The 24,668-nt window shown below is 40.4% G+C and overlaps 1 protein-coding gene across 6 annotated transcripts in view; it reads left to right on the forward strand.

The window, feature by feature from the left end:
- VEPH1 (ventricular zone expressed PH domain containing 1) overlaps positions 1 to 24,668 on the forward strand; it is a 282,767-nt gene that overhangs the window by 83,629 nt on the left and 174,470 nt on the right. The window lies entirely within an intron of this gene.

Below are 24,668 nucleotides of genomic sequence, written 5' to 3' on the forward strand. Positions count from 1 at the left end.
TAATAAAAACAACAGCAACAGCAATATAATAAAATCCTACCCAGCTGGAGAGTGTTACTGAGAGAGGAATGTGTTTCTTCCCACTCTAATGCATCTCTTGTAGAATTACCAGTTTTTTTCCTAAAAATGCAAGTGTGATCCTACTTCCTTGCACAAAGTCTTCTGTTGGCTCCTCTACTGCCTGTAGGATGCCATCATCTTGGCTTGGCCCTACCCTCCCTCTCTAGCTTTAGCTCTTATCTGTCCAGGCTATTCCAGCCCCGCTATGTTCTGTCTGTTAGCATTTTACATCCTTCCCTGAGCACACCTTGCTCTGACATACGTCGTGATCCTCACAGCCTATTCTTCTGCCTGGATAGTTTCCATCCCCTGCTCTTACTTATCTTTCCTGACCCAGATCAAATGTCGCCTCCTGTGTAAGCTCTTCCAGTTCCCTTGGGCAGTTAGTCACCCCCTCTATGCTCCCACCTCACTCTGGCTGTACCTCAAAGGTCATACCGACTGTGCCATGTCATAATTTGCCTGTCCATGTCTATGTCTTCTCCATGAGTTTCTGAGCTCTCATAGGAAGGAATCATACCTTATCCATCTGAATTCGCCTGTGGCCAAAAGAATTCACGAGTACTCTAGAGTACTGTTAACTAAGAATTTGAAGGTTGGATTCTCACTAGCCACTTTCCTTCAGTCAAGTCTCTGTCTAATTCTTCTAGGTGACATAACTATAACTTAAGAGAAAGGAGAAGAAAATATTAAGATGGAAAGTGTTGTTGACTCTTCAGAGCCTACACAATTTATCTCTAATACCTAACAGGTGAAGGATGAGAATAAATTGGATAGCGGACCTGACGTTATTAACCAGGAAGCATATGATGAGCCATGTCTATCTGTGATTCCAAAAGATCCTGGCTCTTGGTAGGTGACATCACAGAAAAATGATGTTGAGTGGATCATGAAGAGGTTTTCAGTGACTTCCCTGGTGGTCCAGTGGTTAAGACTTTGCCTTCAAACACAGGGGGTGTGGGTTCGATCCCTGGTCGGGGAGCTAAGATCCCACATGCCTCATGGCCAAAAAAACAAAACATAAAACAGAAGCAATATTGTAACAAATTCAATAAAGACTTTTAAAATGGTCCACATCAAAAAAAATCTTAAAAAAAAAAGAAAGAAAAGAGGTTTTTATATATGAGAGCTCAGCAGGCAGCAAACCAGCTCCCAGGAGGAACATTCACCACTGTAGACTGAGCAGTGATCACCACCTAGGATATGTCTGTGTGAGAACGCATTGCATGAATGATCTTGCTGCCAGTGGGGACATCCATACAGTGCAACGTGGTGGCTAAGAGGGTGGTCTTAAGAGTCAGACCACCTTGGTTTGAATCCTTACTCACTGTGTGGCCTTGAGCAAGTTACATCACCTCTCTTGATTCAGTTTCCTCATCTGTAAAATAGGAATAGCAACATTATTTACCTCGTAGTTTTGTTGTGAGAATTTAATGAGTTAAACCATGGAGAACAGTTTCTGGCAAATGGTAAACATTCAATAAATATCAGCAATTTATTACTTCCTCAGTGGTGCCCAAGGCTTTCTCATTGCATTTATTTGGATATAGACTGAAACTTAAGCCAAACAGACTGAAATCAGGGAGGTCAGGAACAGGTAAATGGTGTGCCTCAGGGAAAGAGACTGAGTGGATGGGTATGTGGGGGACAAGTCAAAATAAGGACAGAAATAAAAGGAATGAGGTACTGCATGTACCATCAAAGGTATAAAGCGGGACTGGCTGTGTCTTCTTTCCTTGTTAGGAAATAACTGGTATATATAAATTTTTTTTCTCAGAGTGGAATGTATATTGCATTATATTTATATTGTAGACCACCATTCCTGAGGGGAATAAAAGTAACAAAAACAATAATAAAGCCACATTTTGTAAAAATTTTTATAATTTAAAATAAGCCTTGTTTTCTTGGGGGCACTGGAAGTGCATTGCTTTCCATAAAGGGCAGGTGGTCCCCAGCTCCCCACCTATAAAAACAGCTCAAATAAGTTTGCAGCAGTTTTTTAAAAAACTCTCATTAACTAAATCTGAAGTGGTTTAAATTAAATCCAGGCCAGATTGACTTTTCTTGCCCATGAAGAACTGAAGTAGAATGCTTCAATTCCGGAGGCTTTATTTTTTTCATTATTTTCTTCACTCATTAGACTCTGTGAGCCGTGCAAGTGGTCTCAGCCCCCTTGGTTGGGTATTGCAGTTATTACAACCCTCTTTCCTAATGTGGGTCTGCATGCAAAAGAGACTCCTTTAGGAATGGCTTTGACTTTTTTGAGAGGACAAATTGCATTCGTGTGTTCTGTCCATCTACCTAAGTCTCAAATAAATGAACTGAAGCAATTTTAGTTTAATAGTCCCATCCTCACCAGGACCTCATCTCATTAGAAGGCACACACTACTACAGAGCACACCCTCCATAGCTGTGTTTCCCCCGCCCTGTGCCAGACCCGCAAGGCAGCCAACCTATGTGGCAGAAACAGAGATGCCCTAAACTGCTCTTTACACATGATCTCATAGTACGTGGAAGGATGCTACGGCCAGTTGTTTTCCTTAGCTGGAGACCAGCAGTTTGCGCACCTGTGAAGAATCAAATGGCATGCCCTCTGAGTGCGGCCACTGCCAGGGTGGGTGTGAAATCCTGTGCCCTCTGCCTTGTTTTCCTAACTGGCTGGAATATGCTGGCCAAGCACCAGGGTGTGTTTATTACATCCTCTCTGGGCTCAGAGTCTTGGACACTTTTCAAGTAGAGAAGTGACACACATCTTGCCCAGGTCGCGTTTCTGTGACATCCGGCAGGCCTTCCACAAAAACACTTTCAGGAGGAAAAGGAAAAGAATGACAAAGGCAACTGAGAACCACATTACTGTCCTCATCCTGACTGTGTGGAAAAACATCCTGCGAAATAGGAGCTGGATGGATGCTATGCATCTTTAACTTGGAAATCAAGACTAAAGGCTCTAGGGGCCATTCCACAAGAGGAAGGACCTGTGACTTAAAAACCACAATTTCCCCAGGGGTGGGGAATTTAGTTAAAACTTTGGTGGGTTCAATGTCTCTGGGGAAGCCTTGGTTGGTGCCAGCCGGCAGCTACTTAATGCTACAGAATTGTCATCATTGGGGAAGATTCTTTTTTCCAAAATGCAAATAGCTTTATCGTTTTTTATATTGTAAAAAGGGTACATGCTAATTATAAATGATATTAACAAGTCTCTCGCAAAGTGTAAAGAAAACAAAAAAATCTTTAAGTATATACAAGATATGCTTTCACATAACAGAGCTGATTTTCCATAGCCTCCCTCAATGATATAGGGTTGAGTCGCTGATTCTTTCTGAGTGCAAACCCCAGTGCTGGTGGTGATGGGAACCCAGAAGGGAGAAAGACATGGTCCCTGCCCTAGAGGGGCTCACAGTGAGTGGGGGCAAGAGAGAAGTACAAACAGATGATTAGAGTTTAACCTGGTGCCTGTTAACTCCTGATTTCTGAACTGGATCAAGAAGGAAACAACTCACCTTGTGTGGCTGAGTTTGGAAGTGTGTTCTAAGTGAGGCTTGTTGTATGATAGGATTATGTCAGGGGAGGAGGAGGAGGAAAGTATCCATGGGAGGGCACAGCAGGTGCAATGGCAAGCAGTTGGGGGAAAGCCTTCTGGAAACCATGAAGAGTTTCAAGTGCCTGGATAATGGAGGGAGGGGAGAGGGATGAGGCTGGATGGTAGACTGGTTCCAGATGATGGAAACTCCTCATTGATTAGCAGGCAGTTCCTGTTTTCTACCTTCTCTCCCCAAACTTATTTATCACTGGTGTCCGGGTCACCTGGGAACAGTATTTTGTTTCCCTTTATTGTGTAGACAAGCAAATGAATACTCTGGACCTCAGAGTTCCCCAGAAACTAAAGAGCCTGGTAAAAGGACAAACAGTCCCCACAAATAGTTGCAAATGTAGGATAGTAATGGTTACAAAAGTTACATGTTGCAGCAATTTTCAACAATGTCTTGTAATTATCAACTGTAATTTAGGCCAACCGACCAAATCCACAAGGGGCTCTCAGTGCCTCTGTGAGGGGAGAGCTTGGCAAGGCCTAGAAGGGGCCTCTGCTTGACCAGTCTCCCCTCAGGATTGAACCCCAAGGATAGTTAGCCTGGTCCCCGCAGATCTCACCTCCTCTTTTCAGAGGGGACTTCTGCCTTTCTTACACCAGTGTCTGTGAGGAAGCAGGCCTGTGCCTGCCCCACCAAAAGCATAAAGTTTCCACTTAGTGACTGCCCTTCTAGGCTTGAACTTAAGATGTAAATGAATCATGGATTCATCAGAAAGGACAACTTGGCATTGGCAGCAGGTGGGTTGAGAGGATAAAGCAGTTGCTACTTCCAGCTCAAATCCTGCTGCTCTTTTAAGGCTATAGCACATACCTTGCTCTGTCCATAGCCCTTAGACTTAAATCACTTCAGCATAAGCCAGCTATTCTGATCTCTGGTGGCCTTGGCCTGCAGTGGCTTGAAGCAGGGTTTTGGTTCCTGGCCAGTGATTGAGGTCTGGTTGCGGCCGTGAGAGCACCCAATCCTAGCCACTGGACCAGTGGTCAGTGACAAGGCCCTGGCCCTATGGCTTTGCAGAAAAAGAATTCCCACAAAGATGGAAAGTAGTGAAACAAGTAAAGTATTTATTAGGAGAAAAACGAGCACAGTACATGTGGATAGACACATGGGCAGGCTCAGAGAGTCACGCCCTCGTGACAGTTTGAATCACTTTTATGGGGCATTTCTTCTGGGTTTCCTTTGGCCAATCATTTTGATCTGCCTGGTTCAGAGTCTGTACCTGGTTCAGAGTCCGTATTTGGTATAGCTCAGGATTTTCCCATGTGTGCGCGCACATCTCTTAGCCAAGATGCAGTCCACCGAAGAGGCCTACGTGTAGGTTTGGCCACTTGGTATCACTCCCCCTTTTTTTTTTTTTAAATTTCAATTATAATATTTTTTATTTTTAAAAATTCTTTTTGTTTTGCAAATTTGCAAGATCATTACTTTCTTTTTTGTATTTTATTATTATTTTTTAAACATCTTTATTGGAGTATAATTGCTTTACAATGGTGTGTGAGTTTCTGCTTTATAACAAAGTGAATCAGTTATACATATACATATGTTCCCATATCTCTTCCCTCTTGCATCTCCCTCCCTCCCACCCTCCCCACCCCACCCCACCCCTCTAGGTGGTCACAAACCACCGAGCTGATCTCCCTGTGCTATGTGGTTGCTTCCCACTAGCTTTTGACCTCCAAGGAGCCTTTCTCTGCATGTGTAGCTGGGGAGGCCTCCTGACTTTGAGAATGAGGAATATGTGGTCTCTTATCTTCTATCTGTGCAGGGCCCAGCCTCCTCTCTCAATTGTCCTGTTATTCTCTTCTCGGAGTATCTGTCCACAGGGAACGAACTCAAACCATTTGCCCCAGGGGCCCATCTCTCTCCTGCTTCCCTTCAACTGCCAGCATCTGCATTTCTGAGTCTGTGGTTTTCCCCAACTTTACAAGCCACCCCGGTGACATGCATGGCAGGATAGATATGTGACGAATATCACCCCCAGCCCCACTAGCAGCCTTCAACCAATGATGGGGGTATTTATACCCCAACTCTGTCACCCCTCGAATGAGGTAACCCTTTCCGCAGAATCTCCTGGCATCCCTTCCGAGCTATTTCCCTTCTCTGCCTCACTCTTCTATTCCTATACTCATCTGCTGCAGTTTCCAAATAGATGATTTGCACATAAATCATCTCAGGGTCTGTTTCTGGGGAGCCCAATCCAAGAAAGAGTCATTTCCATACCTTCCCAGGCCATCACCATCTTCCCTGCTCTGAGCATGTGAGAGTGTACAGCTGTAATGTGGAGTCTGCACCTGACTTTCTTCTGGTTGCATTTCCTTCTATTCGCTTGGTGTATGAATCCACACGCTCCCAACCCACTCTAAGCCCTCTGAAAGAGGGCACACTATACCTTACATTTCCTTGTTTCCCTGCACTGCTCATCCCTGCACTGCAACTGTATTTGTGGCTCCTAGCATGTGGGCCACAAATACTTGCTGACCAGCTGTTACATAGAGACTGGAACTTGACTGGACACCAGTACAGGTCTTGTACTAGTAGACGGCAGCTGATGACATGGCAGGTCGTGAGGAAGACCAGGAACATTACAGACATTGGGTTCCAGTCATGGGTGGTGGCTGCTGGTTTTCAGGTTCTGTTGGTCTCCTTTCTGTGTGGTGGTCAAAGTGTGGTCCCCAGCTTTGGGCACCACTGGGAACTTGAATCAGAATCTACAAGTTAACAAGATCCCCAGGTGATGTGTGTACACATGAAAGTGTAAGAGGCATTGGTCTCAAGGATCCAGGCCCCACAGGGCTTATCTGCTATAGGATCCCCCCCCTGGTGGTCTGGGCATGCCCACATATGTATATGCATGCATGATTCATGTATGTTTATAGACACACACAGCCATACCCCGGCAGGTTTCTTTGTAAGACCTATTTGTTTCAATGTAAATAAATCAATAACCTTTAAAAATGGTCATCTTTGGCAATGTTAGGGTAAAGAGAAACCCAGGGAACATCAAACATTATTTATTATGGAGTTTCTGAGCATTTATCACACATCTGATGTGTGCAAGGCACTGTAGAGAGTGCAAAGTTAAATAAAATTCAGCTCTTGTGTTGTTGGAAGGGGCTTTGGTTTCTCTTCACTTAGGAATGATCCTTCAATGGGCTTTGACACTTCCTGTATAACATTCCTAGAATTCCTCACCCCATGCCCACTCCTATGGAAAATGAGGTGGCAATGGGGGGAGGATGGGGGGAGAGTGTTCCTAATTAACAGTTTTAAATAACATAGGGGATATATACAAGATTTTCCTATTGCTTAATTTTCTTTATTTTCCTTGTTACTCAATTCATCATCTTTCGACCGGGATCTGGAAGCATCCCCAAAACCCCCAGCAGGATTTGACACAGAGATAGTATCACCATGATGTAAAGGTTTTTTTAATAATTGTACTCTCAAAAAATATGAGGAGAGCACTTGAAAGTAGATGAATTTTGTTGCATAGCCATAACTATACTATTTGAGCTGATATTTACATTTCAGCTCTCTGCCTTATTTATCAAAAACTATAAGCCTGATTTTATTTTGTAGTGAATAGGAATGGGGAACTTGGTGCTGGTTCACAGCCCCTAAGAAAAGATATATCTGACAGTGGCTGATCAGTCACGCTGAAATGTTCATGTTATAGTTCTTAGCATTAACCAGCATGAGTCTTGTTATCCACATGTATATAACACAAAAGAAATTACACTGAGAAGGGTATCTTGACATCGGTTTATTCCTTGTTAAGTAATAAATAAATCTAGAGTATATAGGGCTTCCCTGGTGGCGCAGTGGTTGAGAGTCCGCCTGCCGATGCAGGGGATGCGGGTTCGTGCCCTGGTCCGGGAGGATCCCGCGTGCCGCGGAGCAGCTGGGCCCGTGGGCCATGGCTGCTGAGCCTGCGCGTCCGGAGCCTGTGCTCCTCAACGGGAGAGGCCGCAGCAGTGAGAGGCCCGCGTACCGCAAAAAAAAAAAAAAAAATAGAATAGATAAAGAAATAGTTGCTATTTAAGATTAGTAAATTTAAGATGTCTGGAAAATGTTATCAGAACTGTAGATTTCCCAACTTCAGCACTATGTAGATCCCGTAGAATTTCAAATATCTGGCAATTCACCCAGAGAAGTGGAAGACAAACACTTTCCTAACTATCTCCCATTACTGAAATCTTTATTTACTTAGTATGGTTGATTTTAGAAATCCCTGGATTATACTAAGCTCCTATTGATGTCTACATTTTCTCTGGCTCTTCCTTCTACTGCCTCCTTCTTTCAAGACAAACTTCCTTCAGCTGTACGTAGCATTCTTTGTGACGGTGGTCCCTATCTCAATCAAATGTCCCTTTCTTCCTTCAAAACACTTCCCAGAGCCCACCTTCTCTATGATAGCTCCACATTCCTAAAGCGTTATTTGGTGATCAACTCTTTCTCCTTCATGATTGGTAAGTACAAGCTAATTGTCAGGGAAGGAGGGTAGTGGGAGGAAACAGGAAGTTACAAAGATTTCCTGAAGGAAATATTCTACCTTCCTCCACTTTAGAAAGTGAGAATTACCTTAAAGGCTAAATGCATAGATTTTAATACCCCATACAGTAGATAAAATGGAAACAATGGATACAATGAGGTGACTCTTCTATCATTCTGCTGAGGAATGGCAAGATTAAATCATGCTATGGTCTAAATGTGCATGGCCATCCCCACAATTCCTATGTTGAAACCTAACCTTAAGGTGATGGTATTAGGAGGTGGAGCCTTTGGGAGGTGATTAGGTCCTGAGGGTGGAGCCCTCATGTACAGGATTAGTTCCCTTATTAAAGAGTTTCCAGAGAGCTCCTTTGCCCCCTTCTTCCATGGAACCAAAAACCAAATCTGCCAACACCATGTTCTTGGACTTTGCAGTCTCCAAAACTGTGAGAAATAAATGTTTGTTGTTTACAAGCCACCCAGTGTGTGATATTTTGTTACAGAAGCCCAAATAGACTAAGACAAAACATGAGTCCATTCAAGATCTCAACACAACCTTATCTAAAAATCCTAAAACGCTGTTCTGCTTTATTTCCACTGTTTACATAAAGGTGAGCTCACAAGTGAGTGGAAAGCAATTTGGAAAGTAATTTTTTCCTCCAAGCTACTACATTTCAGACCTTCTCTTCTGAGCACGTCCTGGCCAGACAGACATACCTTCAAACCCCCATCCTATTAACTGCAGTTTGTTTGCATATTTTGATTTACTTATTTATTTATGCCCTGCTGACTTCCAGCAAGTAGTTCAGGCAGTTCACAATGAAAACATAATTGCTATGAGACCAGAAATAATTAACCCAAGGCAAAATCCAGGAACGAGAAAGGGGAGCATTGGCGGGACAGGGGGCAAGTAGCAAAAAAACTTAAACTATCCTGGCTAAGGAAATCAACAATCTCAGGCAGGGTCACATTTGCAGACTGCATTTTTCCATTTCATTCTCCCCTATAAGTAATGAAGTAATATTTATCCAAGTATTTCTGTCTAACTTGTATTTTGGGAGTTACATCTCAGCTACCATGAATAAAACATCCTGGTGATATTTTTTGAAAGTAAGTAGGTGCAAAGAAAGATAGGCATCTTGTATTTGATTATATAATGAGTAAATTATGTAATGTAATGAGTAAAGTATGGAAAGTTCAATTGTAGCTGATGTATAAATAACTGAGTTAAATCTTACCATATTGTTCCTTTTCTAATGACCACAAAGCACTTTTTCTTTTTTTCCTGGCAAAAGGTTCAAACACAATTTCTCTTTCTTTCTTCCTTTCATTTTTCTTTCTTCCTACTTCTTTTCTTTCTTTTTGGACCCGTAATAAGCAACTTTCTTCAAAATGGTTTCCATGATTGGGCCAGAAGACCTGTGGTTACTTTTTTCTATCATTCTGTGATTATACCACATTTGCAAAACAGATATTGTGTAGTTAAAGATGGGCTGCTTCTTTGAGTTCTCTAGAAATGTTTCAATGCTAAAATCCCCAATGGTCTTTCAAAAAGTTTCCTTAATTGAAGCAAAAGAAATAGTGGAACCATTGTTGGGGATAATGAGAAGTCATTTACATGAGGGGACCGTGGTGTGGTGGGAGAAGAAATTCTGGCTCCGTATAATTCATTCTGAGTCGCTTGAGCCCACACAAAAGATTTACCTTTAAAAGGCTAAGTTCCCAAGCCCCCAGTTTTTAAAGAGTAAATCCGAACTGTAGAACCTCTAAATCCTGTATCAACCCACAAAATAACACTATGTTCAAAGCTCAAATTAGATAGATTTCTACAAGCTTTAAGGTCTGTAAGTATTTGGGGGTCAATGCAAAGAAAAGATGCTGAGAAATAAACTCAGCACAAATGAAGAGAGATTTGGGTTTTCAGACATAAATGTGGCCACACCAAATGCTATTTAGGGAAAAATAGTCTTAAATTGGAAACACTTATTTGACAGCAGACCGTGTTCAGTTTTCTGGCCTTTAAAAAATTCAATCATACTAAAAACATAATTTATTTGGTTACATTATTGTCTCAAATAGCAAGACATAAAAGTAAGCTACCTTTCACATTCTCTGATTTCTGCTTTAAATCCTAAGTCAACTTCATTGAAACCTCTCTTTCAGGAAGACGTAGTAAGTTCAACATTTAAATAAAAGCCATAATTGCTTTATAAGTACAAAAATTATACCTTGTATTTTTTTGTTTTGTATTTTTTACAAGGACGGGGTTTACTTTAGCATTCTATGCCTAATGCACAGAGTTGAACTGAGTCCAGTAGATCCTTAATTTTTGCCATGTTACAAAATTTGAGGTTCATTCAAAACAAAGGATACATCTGTTTTCATCAGCTGCTTCTTAAATTTTATTACTGGGACTTATTTTTTTTAATTGTTTTGCCTAAGTATTGTTTTACTAGGCATGATTTATTACTCTCCCATGTGCCCACAGAAACTGTGTGTTCCTGAAATCATGCAAACTAAATCAAAAATAATAAGGAAAGGATGGGAACTTATTCCCTTTACATTGGATTAAATGATCATTTAGAATATGTAAATCTGTTTAAAATATAATAGACCTTTGTTTATCAATGGGAAGAAAAATATGTTCAATTAACTCCAAGCTGATATAAAGAAAATTGAGGCATGATCAGAGGATAGAAGAAAGAATTGAGAAATATGACTTTTTGGAATGCTATTTTAAAAATCAGCTCAAAATTGGAGGATTATCTGCCTAAGGAGACATTAACAATGTTTTTGTTTATATATTCTCTACTTCGTTCCACAAAAAGGGATTTCAGGCAGCTTGCTCCCTCAATGTTCTATTTAAAAAAATATATCGAATCTTAGCTTTTGAACATGACAAACTAACAGCATTTGATGCCTACTTACTGTGCAAGCATTTTGCGTATATTTTTGTGCTAGTATTTTCAGGCTAGAAGAGCATATCCTTGTCTGGGGGTAGCATAATTTTTAAAGAGTAAAATTTATTAACTGTACAATTATCTTGGAATTTATAGATTACTGGATGACTTTATTTTACTGGACCATTACTGCCTTATCTACTTCAATAACGGTGACTTTTTGTGGGATTGAAAATGTTATAACTGTAGAATATTTTTGCTTCAGATACAGGAAAAAATTGAGAAAGACTGGGAAATAATTGCAAAGAGAAAAAGATCTAGCTATTGATAGATCATGAGGATTCAAGTCACTAAGAAAACCTTAAGTTATATAGTCTTTTGACTTAATCATGTGACTTTTTTAAAAAGAGAAATAGGCTTTCTTGGTAAAATGTTGAGCAAATTTCACTTCTAGGTAAACCTTTCCGCAGGTTACTGAAACAGTGGCCCATATTTGCTTACTGAGCGGGTATTGGGGTTTTGGGCATTTCTAGAACTTCCAAACCTTTATCAATTCACAAAATAAGTTAACTCAGAAAAATTAAGGGAATATATGGCTTCTGAGACAGCTTATTTTAGTTTCGGTGATAATTTAGATATGTCTGCATTTACATTTAGGATTTTCGACACTGAAACAATAATAGCTAATGTTTACTTAGCATTTCCCTGTGCCAGGCATTGTTCTGAATGCTTTGTTTTTAACTCACTGAATCTTCACAACCACTGTATGAGACGGGCCCGTTAACCTGTTTTATAAGCTGAGCCATGGAGAGTTAAGTGATTTGCCCAAGGTCCATGACTGCCTGGTGGCAGTGCGAGGATTCAAACACAGGAAGGAGCTTCTGAGCACACTCTGTGACCACCACACCACCACCCGCTTCTGCTCAGCTGGGAGGGCTTTCCATGGGACTGCCACCTTTCTGTTCTCTGAGGGCGAAACTTGCTCTGGGAATATGTATCCAAAGAAAATCTCTCACACTTATCAACAACTCAAACAGCCAATACTCTTTTTGTTTGCCCTGCTAGTGTCTTACTCACCAATTCTACTTTCCAAGCAGTAAAGGAAGCCTCTGGAAAGCCAAACACTCATTGTTTCAAGGGGAAATTTTAAGTAGTGGAACAACTTAGGCTGCTGCTAGAAGGTGTCTCAGAAAGAGCTATAAATCTTCAGGGTGGGTGCGGTTCAGAGAGGACTGAGCAGGGGCTGGGATGGAGAAACTTTTCACGTTGCACAGACAGACCAGCTAAATCCAACAGAAAAGCAGGTCTCTAATGAACTGGACTCAGTCATTTGGAATTTCTAAAAAGAGTGGCTATAAACTCAACAGTCAATAGAATCTTTAAACTTTTATTTTAGAGGTTAAAATCTCAAACTCTGAACAGACAACAGAATAGGAGGAACCAAAAGTCTTCCAGTAGAATAGGACCAGGAGTCATACATCACCAGTAAGTAAAACTTTACATGTTTCAAAGGGACTCCCACTGTTTAAAAATACTTTTAAAACCTGATATTGATTTCTCTGCAGAGGAGGTATTCAGAGAGAGAAAGAGAGAAGCACAAGGGAGGGGCACACTGGTGCTTTCAATGGTATTGCCAGTGTTCTGTTTCATTACTTAAATATGTTTATACATATTCTTTCATGTGCAGCACATATTCTATAATGTCAAAAAAAAACCATTAGGGCTTCCCTGGTGGCGCAGTGGTTGAGAGTCCGCCTGCTGATGCAGGGGACAGGGGTTCGTGCCCCGGTCCGGGAAGATCCCACATGCCGCGGAGCGGCTGGGCCCGTGAGCCATGGCCGCTGAGCCTGCGCGTCCGGAGCCTGTGCTCCGCAACGGGAGAGGCCACAACAGTGAGAGGCCCGCATATCGCAAAAAAAAAAACAAACCATTAAACATTTACTATGTGCCAAATAGTATGGCTGGCATTGACAACAATAATATAATAAAACAATAGGCCTCTACTAAATGGCTTATTTTTTAACTCATTGACATTTCTAGTATAATCACATCTTATTAAGAATAATACTTGTAATAACAATTGATTGCTACCATTTTTTAAAACCATTTGCTCTATGCCAGGTCCTTTATAGGTATTATCTCATTATTCCTCATAACAAAGTCTTGAAGAATTTGTGTCAGCTGAGTTTGTTAATAGCATATCAAACTAAAGCCAGCTTCAATAATAAGAATATTTATTATCTCATTTAAGAAGTCTGCAAGACTTGATGGGTCCAAGTCCCTTCAAAAATTCCAAAATGTCATCAAAAACCCTTGGTGACAAGGCTCTTTCTCTCCACCTCCCCAGTATATTGACTTGGCCCCATAAGTATGTCCCCTCATGCTTGTAAGATGGCTGCCACAGATCCAGCAGCACATGATGTAGACACAGCAACGTCTGATTAAAGAAAAGGCATGTGTCCTTCCACGTCTCTCTTCTCATTTGGGAGAAAAACCTTTTCCATCAATCTCTCACCCCAGAAAACTTCACCTCAAGTCCAAATGCCCAGGCTAAACTCATATACCCGTCCCCTAGTTACAAAGGAGGCTGAGGAATTGAATAGCTGTCATTTTCACATTATGGCAGGATGGAGATTTTACCAATAAGAAAGAAGGTGGTAGGATGAGATATGACTACTGATAAGCAAGCAAAAATATCTACCACTGAATTGCTAGCTCCAATTTATAGATGAAGAAACTGAGGCTCAAAGTGGTTAAATAAGATGCCCAAAGTTATACAGCTAATAAAAACACCAGGCCCAAAATCATCTCATGTTTTTCTTAACATAAGTCCAGCCATACCAAAAAAATCTATCAGTACAGCCATTCCCCAAAAGGAGGTAGGAAGATTTAACAAATCCTGTTTCCCCACCTCATGGTTCCAGAGCCGTGTCAGGAGTGTTGGGGTGTTGGTGGTGATTTTCAATAATAAACTTTATGTCAGGCAACACATTAAGCATCGAAGGTAAAAAGATGAACATGACACGTCCAGCCTTTGAGGGGCACACCGGGAAAGGTGACGATGACACAGAAATTGCAGGCACGGATGTCAGGGCTCTCGTGAAGATACAGCCAGAGGTCTGAGGAACATAGAGATAGGTGCAAGCAACTTTGGCTGGAAGAGTTCAGGAGGACTTCACAGAAGAGGTGACGTTTGAAATGGTTTAAAGACGTGTGGGAGGGTACAAGGAAGAGAAGGGGAGGAAGGGCTTCCAGTAGCCAACAGTCTGCCCTAATGGAAGACATCTGTTTCTGATGGAAACTGGGTTGCTAAAGGAGATGGAAGAAGAGAAAACAATTTTAAGGATGGTCTTTTAAAATGGCAACAACCCCTAGCCACAGATAGCTCCGAGAAGAAGGCGTATCTCAGTATCTCCAACATGAACACCACTTCATAAATGTCTTACCGAGCATATCAGAATCTATTAAAAAAGGATTTACAGATAAGTTTCTCCTTTGGCTTTCTCATAATTACAATTCTCATTCAGGGAGAGCTTCATTCAGTGTTCCAAACCAAATGGATCCCTTCTTTAAAAAGAATGGCATTATTCTAACATCTTTTTTTTCCTTTTTTTTTTTCTGTGAAGAATCAAAAAAGGAAAAAAAGGCTTTTAGAATATGTCATGTTACCATGTTTTTCATATTCTGCTGTAAATAACTGAGTTGTTGTTCCAGTCATACTCAAAGAGAATGTGCATACTATTTTTTTGAAGTTGATTTACAATATTGTGTTCAATTAAGGTGTACAAGAATGTGCATCCTATTTAGTTCAGGATTGAAAAAATATTTCTAATAGCTCAAATGTATTAATTATATGGTTAGGTCTTTGATATATCTACTTGTGTGTTACTTGCTTTAACTATCAATTTTGAGAGAAGTATATTAAAATCTCCAACTACAAATATTCATTGATCTATTTTTCCCTGAAGTTTTACCAATTGTTAAATAAATTTTGAGGTTGTTTTGTTAAAAATAAAGAACAAAAAACAATTGAGTTGCAAGCAAAACGCAAATGGCTGTCGCCAGCCTTCAATCTGCACACCCAAGTTGGGTCATATATACAAATCCATCTGTGGTGGGGAAAAGAATTATTATGTGGGTGAAAAACAGAGCATATGTGGATTCGGATATATAGTAACTTACTAAGGAAAGAACGTTTCGATTAGTTTAAAGGCAAGGAGAGAATCTGCCTGTGGTGAAAAGTAGAAGGAAAGAAACTGGCAAGATGAGCTGGAGACTTAAACTCAAACCAAACTCCATATGACCTGGTTAAGCTGAGCTCACATTCCTGATGGCTGAATGGAAAGTCAGGCCCAGCAGTTTGGAATATCTTTCAATTCTGACCAGAAGGTAAAAGAAAATAATTTTCTTTTATAGGAGGTCCACAAAGATCCAAGATTGATTAATCGATCCACCTATCTACGTGTCTATCTGTCTGTCTATTGATATCTATCTATCTTTCTATCGACCTCACTGATTTTATATTCACAAAATTCACCCTAGTCTCTAAACTGTGTTTGTAACCCCAAATCAATACTCGAGGTGCTTGTGAGGTCACTCACAGACATGCACAGAATAGTGCCCACTGCACATGTTCCCAGCTGGGGTTGAACAAGGCAGTGCTCTGCCTTCTTGTTTCAGTTCCCCTCTCTCTGTAAATAAGTGTCTGTTCTTCTCGTGGTCTATTTAGTGCCACAGTCTAATCTTTGTGCTCTTTGTTGGTGACTTCATTGCTTAAAATGTCCACAAGTTTAGTGCTGAAGTGCTCTCTAGTGTTCCCAAGTGTGAGAAGGCTGTGATGCACCTTATGGAGAAAATTTGTGTGTTATGTAGGCTGCATTCAGGCATGAGTTATAGCGCTGTTAGCTGTGAGTTCAATTTTAATGAATTAATGATCTGTATCAATTAAGACATCTTTATTTTTTTTCTTTTGAATTTTACTTTACTATTTTTTTATATAGCAGGTCCTTCTTAGTTATCTATTTTATGCATATTAGTGTATATATGTCTATCACAATCTCCTAATTCATCCCACCACCATCCCCCCCAGCTTTCCCCCCTTGGTGTCCATACATTTGTTCTCTACATCTGTGTCTCTATTTCTACCTTGCAAACCAGTTCATCTGTACCATTTTTCTAGATTCCACACATATGCATTAATATACAATGTTTGTTTTTCTCTTTCTGACTTACTTCACTCTTATGACAGTCTCTAGGCCCATCCATGTCTCTATAAGTGACCCAATTTCGTTCCTTTTCATGGGTGAGTAATATTCCATTGTATATATGTACCACATCTTCTTTATCCATTCATCTGAAGACATCTTTAGATAGAAACACACATAAAACAAGGTTATGTATTGATCAGTTGATGAAAATGTGTGACCGGAGACTTTCAGGAACCTACCTCTATATTTGCTCTAGAAGCAATGCTTCAGTATTTGCTAATTCAGTGTTTGAAGTGACTTTATAGAACATAGCTACTATGAATAATAATAATCGACTCTGTGTACACAAACACACACATAAACACAACACACACACACACACATACACATATACATAGAGAGACAGACAGTGATATATCATCACATTCACCAGCAGTGTGAGGCTGTCTAGCAGAGTCCTCTGAGCTGAAATAATTTCCTACCTTCTCACAGACTCCAGAGTAGGGTGCCCAACTGTCCCAATTTGCCCTCGATTGAAGGGTTTCCCAGGATTTGGGACCTTCAGTGCCAAAACCAGGAAAATCCCAGGACCAATCAGAAAGAGTTGGCTCCCCTACTCTAGAGTTTCGTGAAGCCAGGGAATTGAGGTGGAGGAGGGGCCCATACTAATCCTTTAACTCTTGCTCTGAAGCTAGTAACCCCACCATCATTAGGAAAGAGGCTCATGGAATAAATACACCACCAAGCAATTGCTGGCCTCACTCAGGCTTCTGAGGGCTCCTAAGTAAAGGCTGGGGTCTCCCTGGCAAAGCTTCACTGAGAAAGCATTAACAATAAGCTCCTTTGATTTACATTCCTAATGCCCCTTGCAAGTGTCTTTTTGGTGTGTGGAGACGTCTAAGAGTTGAATTATGAAAAAATAACAATGAAATGGCCCAGTAAAAAAGCAAGAATAACAGATGCCCAGTAAATAAAATCTTTTCATTCAGGCAGCAAAATAAATTATTTTCTTTAACTCTTTTGTAAATTGATAAAGGACAGAGAGAAAAGTGTGGATTTTAGGACCAAATCCACATTTCCTAAAATCAGCAAATTCTCAAACTTTCAGAGATTTGGGACTCTATATACACTAGTGATTCTCAGCCCTGGCTCTATATTAGAATTACTTGAGAGGTTTTAAAAATTCCTCTGCCTGGACCCCACCCATCACAATGAAATTAAATAGAAACGGGGGTGGGGGGGAGAGGGGAATTTTGGGGCATTAGAATTGTTCTAAAAGCTTCGCAGGTGATTCTAACATACAGCCAGGGTTGAGACGCTCTCACAAGGAGCATAGTGTTGAGAAAGGGTCTTGGGAAAGTTCAGCAGAGAACGCTGAAATCACTTGCTGATACCTGCTGTGGTGGAAGACAGGAAGGTAGCAGCAGACAGGGCTGCACTAAGCCATCTTTTTCAGCCTAGCCAAAGTGGAAATATTCAAACTCTGAAATCAGGCAGATCTTGATTCATTCTTGTCTGTGCTACCAAGACTCGTATTACCAGTGTAATCTTGGTCCAGTGATTGGCCCTCTTATCAGTATCTTCATCCTCTTACCATTTGCAAGGTTGTCATGAGGATTAAGTGAGGAAGCAGATGCCAAGTACCTGGGACACAGTGGATGCTTAATAGAGGGAAACAATCATCACCATAACCAGGCACCCACATTTTCATTTTTGGCTACTTTCTGATTTACATTCTGTTATCCTAACAAAGAATAACAGAAGCATTTTATGAGATAGTAGTCGCAGTATTTTACAAACAAAATGAATAACACAAAAAAAATGAATGGTATGACCAAGGCAAATCACTGCCTGTGACCCAAATCCAGCCACACCTATTCATTTACTTATTGTCTGTAGCTGTTTTCCCATAACAGATACCACATGGCCCATAAAGCCAAAAATATTTACTCTCTGATTCTTTACAGAAACAGTTTGCTGACCCTTGATTCTAGTTCATCAATTCTCAGTGCGGTCCATGGACCCCTGAGACCCCTTCAGGGGATCTGCGAGATCCAAGCTATTTTCACACTAATACTCACACATCACTGACCTTTTTCACTGTGTTGACATTTGCACTGAAAGGACAAAAGCGGTGATGGGTAAAACTGCCAGTGCCTTAGCACAGATCAAGACAGTGGCACAAAAGTGTACTCATCGACTTCTTCATCACCACATGTTTGCAGGGAAGAAGCCAAACAAACAAAAAGCCAGTTTCACTTAACTTAGGTTGGCCCTGTTGATATTTTGAGCCAATTTTTTTTTACAACTTTATTGCAGTATAATTGCTTCACAATGGTGTGTTAGTTTCTGCTTTATAACAAAGTGAATCAGTTGTACATATACATCTGTTCCCATATCCCTTCCCTCTTGCGTCTCCCTCCCTCCCACCCTCCCTAACCCACCCCTCCAGGCGGTCACAAAGCACCGAGCTGATCTCCCTGTGCTATGTGGCTGCTTCCCACTAGCTATCTACCTTACGTTTGGTAGTGTATATATGTCCATGCCTCTCTCTCGCTTTGTCACAGCTTACCCTTCCCCCTCCCCATATCCTCAAGTCCATTCTCAAGTAGGTCTGTGTCTTTATTCCCGTTTTACCCCTAGGTTCTTCATGACATTTTTTTTTTAATTCCATATATATGTGTTAGCATACGGTATTTGTCTTTCTCTTTCTGACTTACTTCACTCTGTATGACAGACTCTAGGTCTATCCACCTCATTACAAATAGCTTAATTTCGTTTCTTTTTATGGCTGAGTAATATTCCATTGCATATATGTGCCACATCTTCTTTATCCATTCATCCGATGATGGACACTTAGGTTGTTTCCATCTCCGGGCTATTGTAAATAGAGCTGCAATGAACATTGTGGTACATGACCCTTTTTGAATTCTGGTTTTCTCAGGGTATATGCCCAGTAGTGGGATTGCTGGGTCATATGGTAGTTCTATTTTTAGTTTTTTAAGAGACCTCTGTACTGTTCTCCATAGTGGCTGTATCAGTTTACCTTCCCACCAAGAGTGCAGGAGGGTTCCCTTTTCTCCACACCCTCTCCAGCATTTATTGTTTCTAGATTTTTTGATGATGGCCATTCTGACTGGTGTGAGATGATATCTCACTGTAGTTTTGATTTGCATTTCTCTAATGTTTAATGACGTTGAGCATTCTTTCATGTGTTTGTTGGCAGTCTGTATATCTTCTGCGGAGAAATGTCTATTTAGGTCTTCTGCCCATTTTTGGATTGGGTTGTTTGTTTTTTTTTGTTATTGAGCTGCATGAGCTACTTATAAATTTTGGAGATTAATCCTTTGTCAGTAGCTTCATTTGCAAATATTTTCTCCCATTCTGAGGGTTGTCTTTAGGTCTTGTTTATGGTTTCCTTTGCTGTGCAAAAGCTTTGAAGTTTCATTAGGTCCCATTTGTTTATTTTTGTTTTTATTTCCATTTCTCTAGGAGGTGGGTCAAAAAGGATCTTGCTGTGATTTATTTCATAGAATGTTCTGCCTATGTTTTCCTCTAAGAGTTTGATAGTTTCTGGCCTTACATTTAGGTCTTTAATCCATTCTGAACTTATTTTTGTGTATGGTGTTAGGGAGTGATCTAATCTCATATTTTTACATGTACCTGTCCAGTTTTCCCAGCACCACTTATTGAAGAGGCTGTCCTTTTGCCACTGTACATTCCTGCCTCCTTTATCAAAGATAAGGTGACCATATGTGCGTGGGTTTATCTCTGGGCTTTCTATCCTGTTCCATTGATCTCTATTTCTGTTTTTGTGCCAGTACCATACTGTCTTGATTACTGTAGCTTTGTAGTATAGTCTGAAGTCAGGGAGCCTGATTCCTCCAGCTCCATTTTTCATTCTCAAGATTGCTTTGGCTATTCGAGGTCTTTTGTGTTTCGATACAAATTGTGAAATTTTTTGTTCTAGTTCTGTGAAAAATGCCATTGGTAGTTTGATAGGGATTGATTGAATCTGTAGATTGCTTTGGGTAGTAGAGTTATTTTCACAATGTTGATTCTTCCAATCCAAGAACATGGTATATCTCTCCATCTATTTGTATCATCTTTAATTTCTTTCATCAGTGTCTTATAATTTTCTGTATACAGGTCTTTTGTCTCCTTAGGTAGGTTTATTCCTAGATATTTTATTCTTTTTGTTGCAATGGTAAATGGGAGTGTTTTCTTGATTTCACTTTCAGATTTTTCATCATTAGTGTATAGGAATGCCAGAGATTTCTGTGCATTAATTTTGTATCCTGCTACTTTACCAAATTCATTGATTAGCTCTAGTAGTTTTCTGGTAGCATCTTTAGGATTCTCTATGTATGAGCCAAATATTTTGATATTTGGTTTCCGGGAGGGGGCTGTCCTATGCACTGTAGGATGTTTAGCAGCATCTCCAGCCTCTACCCAGTAGATACTACCAGCTTGTCCCCCGTAACACCCCCAGCAGTGACAACCAAAAATGTCTCCAGACTTTTTTTTTTTTTTTTTTTTTTTTTTTTTTTGCGGTACACGGACCTCTCACTGTTGTGGCCTCTCCCATTGCAGAGCACAGGCTCTGGACGTGCAGGCTCAGCGGCCATGGCTCACCGGCCCAGCCACTCTGCGGCATGTGGGATCTTCCCAGACCGGGGCACGAACCTGTGTCCCCTGCATTGGCAGGTGGACTCCCAACCACTGTGACACCAGGGAAGCCCTCGAGACATTTTTTGAAATTTCTTTTATTTAACTTAATAAATGGTAAATATCAATATATATAACTCAGATGAACAAAAACTCTTTGGTGTCTTCTATAATTTTTAAGACAGTAAAAAGTTCCTGAGACCAAAAAGTTTGAGATCTGCTGGTCTATTTTGTATTTACAGAGTATTTATGATATTTACACCACTTAATCAAAATAAAGTGAAAAGGATCCTATATAACTGATGATGAACAAGAGATAGGAAAAAGGAGTGGGAAAATATGTGCAAGGGTGGGTTTGGGATTTGGGGCGGGAGGGATGGAAGTATAGCCAGAGAAGACACAGCTTTAGAGACACGGGGGGCAGTGTGACCTGAGTGAGTGAGTCCTCCATCTGTGCCTCAGTTTCCTTCTTATAAAATGGCAGTGATCACAGTATTATTGGGAGGATTGCATGAATAAATACATAAAAATCGTATAGAATAGGCTTGGCGATTAGTGGGTCAGCTGTTATTATTTTAATATTAAATAATCAATTTATGTCAGAAGGGATGAGGTCAGGCTTACCATTAAGGCACACAGGTGCTGCTGACCCTGTCCCCACGGTGGGATGACTGAAAGCAGAAAAATGCAGTCACTGGTCCCCAGAGATGAAATATTGTGGAGCCAAGAAAGAAATCAGAATCTCCTAAACCCCTTCTTACCCTAACATCCCACTTTCTAATCCAGAATCACATCTGTTACCCCTGTGAGGTACATGGGCATGCTCCAAGTTTTCAGAACAAACGATGTGACGTTGGCTAGGCTTCATGTGTTAGTTCCAGAGCAGTTATAACTTTTCTTGTTCCCACGCTGTGATTAATTTTCCCTTCAGCTCAATTTGGCTGCCAGAAAATCATCCAGAATTGTGTTGATTTCAGCAAATACTCACACAGCCATCCTCACCTTTAGGAAGACATGTGCTTTCAAAAAAGGGCTCTTAATGAAACCGTAGGGACACCTCTTAGGTAAGCAAATGAAATGTTTGTGGACTGACTAAAAAAACTGCTAAAGAAGAACCTGAAGCTGAAGCTGAGGAAGTTACTTGAAATTTGAAATCGCATTCTCCATAGTAAAGTGCCACATCTCCCGTGTCCCTTTGCTTATCTCTTCCAACCTCCCTTTGTCAATCAGGACACTTTTTGCTGTAACTGTTTTCTGTGGTTACTGAGACTATGGGGTTTAGATCCTAAAATCTTGCTGAATTCACATGTAATATTCTCTGTGAAATCTGACCTGACTGCACTATTTAACATTAACCCCCCTCCGTGGGTCTCCCTATTCTGCCTCATCTTCCTTTGAGGTACATTTCTCCATCCAACACACTCTGTATTTTACACATGGATTTTGTTTATTGTCTGTCTGCCTCATTATCATGGCAGAGATTATCTTTTTCCTTCAGTGCTGTGTTCCTAGCTTCTAAAAGAGTGTCTGGTGCAGGGTAGGGACCCGCACATCCAGCTTTTGCCTTGAAATGAGGAAGGGAAAATGTCCCTGTGATACATTGCACACCGTGAATTCACATACAGAGCCCTTGCGTGAATGAAAGCATCTATGTTGAAAAAAATATTAGACTCAAGAGTACTTAGGTGTCCTTCTGCAATCTGACAATTATATGAGCCAAAGTATAACATGGGCTATCAAGGAACTTGTTCCAATGGTGTGTATTTTTCATTCCTCTAATATTGTTATCCTTCAATGAGTAAATATCTCTTCAGTTAGCTGTCCAGCTCACTGAATTACTAGCCTTAGTCCCACATATCCAGACAGAGCACTGTGCCCTAGGGGTTCTTAACAAATACTTATTAAGGGATTGATGGGAGATGTACCCCCTTCTCCAAGAGATGTGTTCCAGTGCAATTGTACATGGACTCTTTGAAAAACAAGTTAAGTATTAAAGACTAGGGAAGTTCACTACTGCAATCTGTTCTGTAATAAATATTTCTTTTAAAGTACAGAATTCTTTTGCAACTACATACCTTTATTTGTAAAGTCATGCCTTGGCATATAAGGTTTGCTTAACTCAGTGAATCAAGACATACACACCAAGTGTAGACACTACAGGCTCAGTTCTGTGCCGGACTGATGATTGATGTATGAGAAGTGGCCCCTTTAGGAGACTTGAGTGGTACATGTAACCGTTAGGGAATTATACATGGAAGGGGAGATTGTGGGTCCCTTAAAGGCAGAGACCACTTCTCATTCACCTTTGTCATCTAGTGTCTAGCACAGACATATTACAGGCATGCAATAAAAGCAAGAGTAAACAAATGATCAAATGCAATCAAGTACAAAAAAGATTTTTAAAAAGAGTTGATAATACGGTGAAAATTCAGACAGAAGAGGTCATTGGGAATGGCTTCATGGAGGAGAGAGAAGTTACATCTTGAAAGAAATGAAGGCCCAAATGCTAGAACAAAGGGGACAGGGGAATTCCTAGCTAGAAGAGTAATTTACACCTGCACACCTATCACTTAAAAGGATTTTGATCATCAGCCTCCAATATATATTTATTTATAATTATACATATGTTCTATTATACTACCATTATAAAAGTTTTAAAATACATTAAAAAATAAGATTTTAAAAGAGCAGTTAAAGATAAAATAAGAATATTTTAATTATTTTTATTTATTAATGGTATATCATTATTTATATTGGGCACAAATCTACATTTCAAATAACGTGCTTGATAATTTTGAATTTTTTTAGCTAACTTCCAGTCATGTTGGATTAAATCATGTCACCTCATAATATGACTGATGAGGAGTTCTCATAGGTATAGGAGACCAGTCAGCTAAGCCATTTTCTTGTTATTCACTCACACCTGAGTTATTCATGCTGTTCTTCATCTTCAGTTTTTTGAAGGAACGTATTTAAGTCAACTGTGAGAGTTAACTTGATTAAAGCTGAATACTAGAATCTGCTCATTCGACCAGGCACCTAAAATCTGTAACATGCTGACAAATGCTTAAAGTGAACAAATGAGGGAGGATGTCCTGTGGAGAGGAGGTATACCATTATGGTACACGGCATCATCTGACAGGCAGATGGATGGGCGGTGCCGTTGATCAGGCCTCCCCTGTCTGCGTGGAGTTAGTGAGTCATAGGCATAGAGGCTTGGCCCAAGGAGGAAGCAGAGTTGGGAAGGGTGAATGTGGCGGTCAGATCATTAACAATGGTTGAGAGATTTGGACCTGTCAAGATAGGCTCATGAGACTACATATTTTTAAGAAAGGAGTAACAGGGAAAAGGTTTTATTTATTTTTTTAAAATTGTCTTGGAAATCAGGAAAAAAGTCAAAACCTCAAAGAAGCCAATTAAGAGGCATTATGAATGAAACATTGTTAGCTTCAGCTAGCTCTCTAAGTAAATTCCCCATAGAATTGTCATCTGCAGGTCATGGGACTCTGACTTTTTTTTTTTAATATAGACCTTAGTTCTTCATCGTTCTTCCCCACCACCACCACCCCAGCTTTATTAAAGTATAATTGACAAGGAAAATGATAAGATATTTAAAGTGTACAACAAATGATTTGATATACCTATACATTGAGAAAGGATTCCCCCTATCAAGTTAATTAACCCATCCATTATCCCATATGTTTTAGCAAATTTCAATTACATGATACAGTGTTATCAACTATGGTCACTATGTT

This window comes from Mesoplodon mirus (genome assembly GCF_964341445.2).
Source record: "Mesoplodon mirus genome assembly, chromosome: 6".
NCBI classification, from domain to species: Eukaryota; Metazoa; Chordata; class Mammalia; order Artiodactyla; family Ziphiidae; genus Mesoplodon; species Mesoplodon mirus.